This window comes from Jaculus jaculus, chromosome 14 (genome assembly GCF_020740685.1).
Source record: "Jaculus jaculus isolate mJacJac1 chromosome 14, mJacJac1.mat.Y.cur, whole genome shotgun sequence".
In the NCBI taxonomy this organism is placed as follows: domain Eukaryota; kingdom Metazoa; phylum Chordata; class Mammalia; order Rodentia; family Dipodidae; genus Jaculus; species Jaculus jaculus.
Window position 1 is genome coordinate 55,048,088 of NC_059115.1, and position 9,841 is coordinate 55,057,928.

The following is a 9,841-nucleotide window of genomic DNA, read 5'->3' on the forward strand; positions in this document are numbered from 1 at the left end:
TGAGTTCGAGGTCACCCCGAAACTACATAGTGAATTCCAGGTCAGCCTGGGCCAGAGTGAAACTCTACATCAAAAAAAAAAAAAAAAAAGGCTGGAGAAATGGTTTAGTAGCACCTGCGAAGCCTAACGACCCAGGTTTGAATCCCTGTACCCAAGTCAGCCAGATACACAAGGTGGCTGATGCATCTGGAGTTCCGCTTGTACATTCTCTTTTTCTCTGTCTGCCTCCTTTCTCTCTCTCTCTCTCTCTCTCTGTCTCTCTGTTACTTTCTCTCAAAACAAACAATAAAATAAAATAAAAAAATATTTTTCTTAGCCAGGGGTGGTGGTGCATGCTTTTAATCCCAGCACTTGGGAGGTAGAGGTAGGTGGATCACCATCAATTTGAGGCCACCCTGAGACTACATAGTGAATTCAAGGTCAGCCTGGGCTAGAGAATGAGACCATACCTGGAAAAACAAAAACAAAGAAAGTATGGGGAGAAGAGAAAGTAACAGGAGGGAATTATGACTGAAGTACATATATGAAAAATGTCAATAAAAAGCTTAAAGGGGGGTTGGCTGGAGAGATGGCTCAGCAGTTAAGGCACTTACCTGCAAAGCCTAACAATCCAGGTTCAATGCAGGTGGGTATGTAAAGCCAGATGCAAAGTGGTGCATGCAACTGAAATTTGTTTGCAATAGCTAAAGGCTCTGGTGTACGCTCTCTCTCTCTCTCTCTTTCTCTCTCTCTCTCTCTCTCTTTCTCTCTGCTTAAAAAGTAAGAGAACATTGCCGGGTGTGGTGGCGCACACCTTTAATCCCAGCACTCGGGAGGCAGAGGTAGGAGGATTGCTATGAGTTTGAAGCCACCCTGAGACTACATAGTGAATTCCAGGTCAGCCTGGGCTAGAGTGAGACTCTACCTTGAAAAACAAAACAAAATAAAACAAAACAACAACAAAAAAAAGAGAACATTAGAAGATTGCTCAACAGTTTAACATTGAAGTCATGCTATGGGGCCCTGTGAATCTAAACACCAATATAATCACCCTTAGTTCAGAAAGCCTCAAGAGTCCAGTTAGCAACTTAAATAGGAATTTATGACTGCTTCTACCTGGGGTATTTGGAGATAAAATACATCTAGATATAAGAAAGCGATGTGGCCAGATAGAATGTCTTTTTTTTTTTTTTTTTTTTTTTTTGGTTTTTCAAGGTAGAGTCTCACTCTAGCTCAGGCTGACCTGGAATTCACTATGTAGTCTCAGGGTGGCCTCGAACTCATGGCGATCCTCCTACCTCTGCCTCCCGAGTGCTGGGATTACAGGCGTGCGCCACCACGCCCGGCTAGAATGTCTTTATACAACTTCCAAGTCAGGTCTTCTCTACCTCAGCTCCATTTTCAGGAAGGTTCTTTTCCTAATTATGATACCCTAGCAGTCCCAGAGTACAAGATCAACTCCTCAAGAAAGCACATGTCCTGCATTAGTACATTAGGATCCTAATCAAGAAACCCACTCAGCCAAGCATGATGGCACACACCTTTAATCCAGCACTCAGGAGGCAGAGGCAGGAGAATTGCTGTGACTTGGAGGCCAGCCAGGGACTCTACAGAGTGAGTTCTGGGTCAGCCTGGGCTACAGTGAGACTCTACCTTGGAAAACCTATTTGATTTCATAACCATACTGGAGAAAAGCTAATGAAGATTCATGACCCAGCAAATCAAAATCACAGAACAAAGGAAACGTTTTTAAAATGTTGATGAAGGGCAGGAGAGATGGCTTAGCGGTTAAGCGCTTGCCTGTGAAGCCTAAGGACCCCAGTTCGAGGCTCGATTCCCCAGGTCCCACGTTAGCCAGATGCACAAGGGGGTGCACGCGTCTGGAGTTCGTTTGCAGAGGCTGGAAGCCCTGGCGCGCCCATTCTCTCTCTCTCCCTCTATCTGTCTTTCTCTCTGTGTCTGTCGCTCTCAAATAAATAAATAAAATTAAAAAAAAAATGTTGATGAAGAGGTTTGCTGGAAGTCAAATCTCAGGATCATACAAATCATATTATTTTCCCCTTTTTGTGACAAACTGAACTTTCAGTATCCATTTCAGTGCCCACTTTTATTTTTTAACTTATTTATTAGAGAGGGAGAGAATGGGTGCACTAGGGCCTCTAGCCACTGCAATTGAACTCCAGATGCATGTACCATCATGTGCATCTGGCTTATGTGGGATGTGGAGATTCAAACTCGGGTCCTTAGGCTTCCCAGGCAAGTACCTTAACCATTAAGCCATCCCTCCAGCCCCTCAGTCCCCACTTTTATTGTCAGTTAAGGGTAACAAAACAAAATGTTTCCAAAATTCAGCCTCCAGTTCTTGTTACTATATGCATAATGATGACTTCAACAACTCCAAAACTCAAGAGCTTGAGACAAGAACAAATAGTAAGACAATAAATATAGTTCTTATGGTTCTTCCAGCCTATTAATTTTATTTTCTCCATATTTATGTGACTTTTTAATCTTATGTGATTTGAACTTTCTTTCAATTTTCTTCATATAATGTTGGGATTTGTTCTGATCAGAATTTTAAAAGGATTACAATTCAATGTCTTTTCTGATGTTTTACAGTTATGTTTTTCTTTTTTAATTATTTTTATTGTTTATTTGAGAGAGAAAGAGGCAGAGAATGAAAGAGAGAGAGGATGGGCATGCCAGGGGCTCCAGCCACTGCAAATGAACTACAGATACATGTACCACCTTGTGCATCTGTGGGTCCTGGGGATTCAAACCTGGGTTGTTTGGCATTGCAGGCAAGTGCCTTGACCACTAAGCCATTTCTCCAGTCCTTTTTTTTTTTTCCCCCAGAGGCAGGGTCTCAGTCTAGCCCAGGCTGACCTGGAACTCATTCTGTAGTCCCATGCCTTGAACTCAAGGGGATCCTCCAACCTCTATCTCCAAACACTGGGATTAAAGGCAAGAGTTGCCATGCAAGAAAGGTTTTGTTTTGTTTTGTTCTGTTCTGTTTTGAGGTATGGTTTTGCTCTAGCCTAGGCTGACCTGGACTTCACTATGTAATCTCAGGAAGGCCTCGAATTCACAATGATCCTCCTACCTCTGCCTCTCAAGTCCTGGGATTAAAAGCATGCCTGTCCCACCATGCAGGGCTCAGTTTTGTTTTTGAGTTGAATACTTTACTCAGCTGATTCTTACCTTAGGTTGTCATTGAGTAGTATTCTATTTTTATGTGTGCTTAATTAAGATAAGGCTTTATCTTTTCACAGATGGTTAGATCACCAAAATGCCACATAACAAACAGACCATGCTTTGTCCACTGGCATAAAACACTTTCTGAGCTGGGGACATGGCTTATTTAGTAAAGTATTTGCCACATAAGCATGAGTACCTAAGTGTTGATCCCAAGCAATCACATAAAAAGCCAGACATACTAAGGACCCAGGTTCCCAGGTTCAGTTCCCCAGTAACCACATAAGCCAGATGCACAAGGTGGCACATGCATCTTGAGTTTGTTTGCAGTGGCTAGAGGCCCTAGCATATCCATTTTCTCCCTCTCTCTCTCTCCTTCTTTCTCTTTCTCTCTTCTCTCTCTTAAATAAATAAATAAACCATTTTTTTTTTCTAATCCCAGACATGATGTTATGTGCCTATAATCCCAGCACTGGGGAGGCAGAGATAGGGACTACATGAGACTCAATGACTATCCAGTCTAGATGAGTTGGTAAACTCTAGGTTCAGAGAAATCTTATCTTAAAAATAAGGTGCAGCTAGGCATGGTGGCACACACCTTTAATCCCAGCACTCGGGAGGCAGAGATAGGATGGCCATGAGTTTGAGGACACCCTGAGACTCCGTAGTGAATTCCAGGTCAGCCTGGGCTAGAGTGAAACCCTGCCTCAAAAAAATAATAGTAAGGGCTGGAGAGATGGCTTAGCAGTTAAGCGCTTGCCTGTGAAGCCTAAGGACCCCGGTTCAAGGCTCATTTCCCCAGGACCCACGTTAGCCAGATGCACAAGGGGGCGCACGCATTTGGAGTTCGTTTGCAGTGGCTGGAGGCCCTGGCGCGCCCATTCCCTCTCTATCTGTCTCTTTCTCTCCCTCTCTCTCTGTCACTTTCAAATAAATAAACAAAAAATGAACCAAAAAAAATTTTTAAAAATTAATAATAATAAAATAAGAAATAAGGTGCAGCTGGGTGTGGTAGCACACACCTTTAATCCCAGCACTTGGGGAGGCAGAGGAGAGAGGATTGCTGTGAGTTTGGGAATTGTAAAGTGAGTCTAGTGCAACCTGGACTAGAGTGAGACTCTACCTCAAAAGAAAGAAAGAAAGAAAGAAAGAAAGAAAGAAAGAAAGAAAGAAAGAAAGAAAGAAAGAAAGAAAGAAAGAGAGAGAAAGAAGAAAGAGAAACAGAGAGAGGACAATGAGGTACAGACAAAGGGAAGGTAGGTATAGATTGGTGGTGACAAGTCTGAGTTATATTGTCAGAAGCTAAGGAATTCCAGAAACTAGCAGAGGCTGCCAGAGAAAAGAAAAGATGCCCTCTGTGGCTCCCAGATGATGGGCCTTTCTATACTGCAGAATAGTAAATTCTGTATTCTTAAACCAAATAACTAATAATAATAATAATAATGTGCAGAGTGATTGAAGAAGACACCCTCTGGACTCCAAACACACACACACACATTTGTGCATGTGTGAACACACACACACCCCTTCATACACAAAATACTTCCCATACTTTATTTTTTTTAACTTAAAAAATTTTATTTATTTAATTGAGAGAGAGAGAGAGGAAGAGGGAGAAAGAGAAAATGGATACCCCAGGGCTTCCAGCCACTGTAAACGAACTCCAGACACATGCACCCCCTTGTGCCTCTGGCTTACGTGGGTCTTGGGGAATCGAACCTGGGACTTTTGGCTTTGCAGGCAAATGCCTTAACTGCTAAGTCACCTCTCCAGCCAGCCCTCATTAATCTTTTCTTTCAGCTCAGCAAACTTGCAAGCAGGGTGAACTGTATGACCTAGCACTAATTTGGCCTGGATGGTTCTGGATAGTTACCTGAGGAATGAAATTAGCATTCACTGATGGGTCATTTTTCCTGTCAACAGTAGCACCCGTTGACATGCTTTTGACGTTTAAGTCTTAATTATCACTAGGAAGTGCTCCATTCGATGGTTTATTTCAAGACTTGACTGCATGTGTCAAACAGCATTCACCCCAGATAGGGTACAGACAACAGACCAAAGCATGATTACATCAAACCAATGAGTGTATTGGGGTTACTTAGAGAGCCGGGAATGGCCTTGCTCAGAGGAGTAGTGGATAACTCCAAGGCAGCTGCATTACAGAGAAGGCCACCCCAGCCCAGGCGTTGACTCATGGAAGCTGCACGCAGCTTGGCTGGATGGAAAGCCTCTTCCTCAAGTAGTTGTTTTCCCCTCTATATAGCCTTAGGGAGGAGTCTTTTCCTTTTCCCAGACTTGTGGACTTCCTGAGTCTCCCAAGAGTCCTTCCTCCCCTAGGAGGAAATGTTTCATTCCCAAGGAAATAGCTACACAGCAGTGAGACACTGGGTGTGGCGGAGCACCAGCATCTAAGAAGGGCATGTGCATGGGGCCGCCTATTCTTGAAGCTACCAGCCTCAAATTCTCCAACACCAACCAGCAGCAACAATCAGGACAGCACAGGCAGCCTGAGATGGGCCTAAAACCATGTTTTTGATGAAATTTCTGTGTCCTGTGGTCATAATCCCACAATACTCAGTGGTCTCAAATTTCCACAGGGAGCCAGGTGTGGTGGCGCATGCCTTTAATCCCAGCAGCCTGGAGGCAGAGGTAGGAGGATTGTCGTGAGTTCAAGGCCACCCTGAGACTCCATAGTGAATTCCAGGTCAGCCTGGACTAGAGTGAGACCCTACCTTGAAAAACAAAAGCAAAACAAAACAAAAAAATTCCACAGGGAGGTATCAACAGCTGTGATGGTTAAAACGCCATTGTCAACTTGATTAGATGTAGAGTCACCTTGAGAAAACAAAGCTCTGGGCATGTCTGTGAGGGAGTTTCAAGATTGGGTTAAATGAGGTGAAAAGACCTGCCTTAATTGTGGGCAACAGCATAGGCTGGGATTCTGGACTTAATAAAACAGAGGAAGCAAGCCGAGCATCACATTTCACCTGTCTCTGTATGACAGAGGCGTCCAGCCAGTTCCTGCTGCCACGCTGCCTTTCCCACCATGAAGGACTCTGGTCCCTCCACTGTAAGCCAAAACAAACCCTTGTCCCCTTCCATTGCTTCTTGTCAGGCATCTTGTCACAACAATGGGAAAAGAAACGGATGTAACAATGTTACCACTATCACACCCAGCACACCCAGGCATGCCTTTCCCATTTCAGCCTCCTTCTCAAAGTTTTCAGTCCTTCCTTCCTTCCTTCCTTCCTTCCTTCCTTCCTTCCTTCCTTCCTTCCTTCCTTCCTTCCTTCCTTCCTTCCTTCCTTCCTTTCTTTCCTTCTTTCTTCCTTTTTTTCGACGTAGGGTCTTGCTCTAGCCCAGGCTGACCTGGAATTCGCTATCAGTTCACTGTCAGGGTGGCCTTGCACCCACGGAGATCCTCCTACCTCTGCCTCCGGAGTACTGGGATTAAAGGCGTGTGCCACCATGCCTGGCTCGTGGTTCCTTTCTTTTCTTTCCTTTTAATTAATTAATTTATTTGACAGAGAAAGAGGGAGAGAGAGAGAGCGAGAATGGGTGCACCAGGACCTCTGGCCACTGCAAACAAACTCCAGACGCATGTGCCCCCTTTGTGCATCTGGCTAACGTGGGTCCTGGGGAATCGAACCTGGGTCCTTTGGCTTTGCAGACAAGCACCTTAACTGCTAAGCCATCCCTCCAGCCCATGGTTCCTTTCTTGATCATACCGCATTTGTAGACCAGATGGCCCGTATGGTGACATGCATGCATGAATGTTTCCTTGTGTGACCACATCCACGGAGGGTTCTCCTTGAAGCCTGACTACGCTATTACCCAAATGGAGAGGGCAGGAAGGACTTGTAGAGCCCATTGAGTTCTAAGCCCAGTACTTTGACATATATCAATTGATAAAACTCTTTCCATCCTTCTCTCCCTCCCTTTCCCCTCTGTCCCTCTCTCTCTTCCTCCCTTCCTTCTTTCTAGCAGGATCTTCTTTTTGTTTAGCCTGACCTGGAACTTGCTCTGTAAACCAGGCTGGCCTTAAACTCATGGCAGTCCTCCAACCTCAGCTGCTAGAGTGCTGTCATTTGAACAAGTGTCAGAGTAATGTTTTTTTCCCTTAAAGTAGTAGTTTTTTTTTTTTTTTTTTTTTCCCAAGGTAGGGTCTCACTCTCGCTCAGGCTGACCTGGAATTCACTATGTAGTCTCAGGGTGGCCTCGAACTCTCGGCAATCCTCCTACCTCTGCCTCTGGAGTGCTGAGATTAAAGGTGTACGCCACCACACCCAGCTAAAGTAATAGTTTAGACAACATTTGTGATCAGTTAGATGCAAGGGGTGAGGGACAGAGAAGAATTTAGGAATCTCATCAAATGTCCCAGTCAGTTTACAGGGAATGGATCAGCATCCAAGAGTCTTATAGAACACAATCCATTCCAGCTACTTTCAGTAGAAAATGTTACAGGAATTTTGGGGTTCCTTGTATGCCATTGCACCAGTTTGGGGTGTTCCTGGATCTTTGTCCAGTGAATTTGAAGAATGAAATTCATGGACCAGAGGATAAGGTGCAGAAAGATTTTATGATAGCATAAAGCTTTAAGGGGATAAAGAGAAGGGGACGTAAGCCTAGAACGTACGAGAAGAAAGAAGTTGGAGCTCTTGCTCAGGGAGGCCAGAAGGGGTTTGAGAAGCCCCCCTCAAGACTCAAGTTTTTGGTCAGCAAGTTACTATGGACAAAGGCCAGATTTTACAGCTTTTCCAGTAATCTTAGGTAAGGATCAGAGTTTCTGTCCTCTAGGAAGGGTGCAAGCTTAATCTAGAAATCTTTCATGGAGGGTGTAACATCCAGGTTTCTGCAAACTTAGTGACATTTCCTGCTTTTAGTCAAGAAATTTAAAAAAATTTTTCACTTTTTGCCCCCAGCCAGGGGAGAGTTGAGCAAGGACCCAAGGGGAAGTTAACCTGAATGGGAGAAGGCAAACAGACACAAGAAGGAGACCATGCTAGGTATTTGTCAAGGCCTCAAGATTTATTCAGGCAGACATGGATTATATATAGAAGACAGAACTTTTTTTGACAATGTTTACATGCCTAAGATCAGTTTCACCAGGGTCATATGTTAATCCCTCTGTTAGGCGCCCATTCCACCTAGGCTGTATACTAAACAATGCTTTAGAATCAGGTGCTTACTCTATCTAGGCTGTATACTAAACAATACTTTAGGATCAAGAGATTAGGAGATTAGAGATCACCCTAGCTCCCAAGGTCAAAGAGTAGCTGCAGATCATGAGATCTCCATTGTATTAAGAGATAAGAGAACACCCTTCGTTCCCAAGGTCAAAGAGCAGCTGTGGCTCCCGACAACTTCTGGGGTTCTGTTACCTTGACAGCCTAGCCAATTTCTGTCTCCTATCAAAATGATTTACTATCAAAGTTAAAAAGGAGACATAAAGGGAAGAGAAAGGAAGGGAGGAGGGTACTTAATAGATTGATATTGTATACATATAAGTACAATGATTGTGATGGGGAGGTAATATGATGGAGAATGGAATTTCAAAGGGGAAAGTGGGGGGGGGGAGGGAATTAACATGGGATTTTTTTTATAATCATGGAAAATGCTAATAAAAATTTAAAAAAAGATTTACTGGGCTGGAGAGATGGCTTAGCGGTTAAGCGCTTGCCTGTGGAGCCTAAGGACCCCTGTTTGAGGCTCGGTTCCCCAGGTCCCACGTTAGCCAGATGCACAAGGGGGTGCACGCGTCTGGAGTTCGTTTGCAGAGGCTGGAGGCCCTGGCGCGCCCATTCTCTCCCTCTCCCTCTATCTGTCTTTCTCTCTGTGTCTGTCGCTCTCAAATAAATAAATAAATAAATAATTAAAAAAAAAAGATTTACTATCAGTTACCAGGTGGTCCATGGACTCCTTGTAAAAGCTGAGGAAGTTGACTTTGACTGAACTTCCTAGAACAACTGCTTCTGTCATGAGGGCAAGCCCGTGCTGGATACAGTTAGCCACAGCCATTAACTCTAGCATTACACAGGCTCTGGTATGAACCCATGGAAGTTAAGCCTCACGTCTGGTCTCTGTCTCCACTAAACTCACTTCTGAATTCAGTCTCACAGGCAGTTCACAACCTAGTGAACTGAAACTGAAGAACCTATTTCCTTGGCAGCAAGGGATCCTGGGCAATGTAGTTTCCTACCTCTGTTACTAGAAGGGGTGAGATGGGTGGAGCTTGAGGGAGCCAATTCAGGTTTTCATGGAAGGTGGTATCATTAACTGAGATTGATTAGGGACCGCCCAGAAGCCTGAAATGCACATGGCACCCTACCGCTGCAGAAAGCAGCACTGTGGCTGGAGGAAGTTCCTGGTAAGATAGGACTTACTCTTTGGAGTTCAAACACAAACCCCAAACCAGAGCTGGTGTCTGATTTACCAAAGAACTGAAATAAAGCAAGACTGAGGAGGATTCTTTTAGTGGATTACTACATTTTATTTCATCAAATCTAGAAACCAAAGGGTGAGGAGTGGGCACATCCACATTGTCTAAGGATCCACATAAAAGTCCATGAACCTGGGGGGGGGGTGGGAATGTGAAAAAGAATATAAAAGAGAGGTCTTACAAATAAGGTAATGGAGCTGGGCATGATGGTGCATACCTTTAATCCCAGCA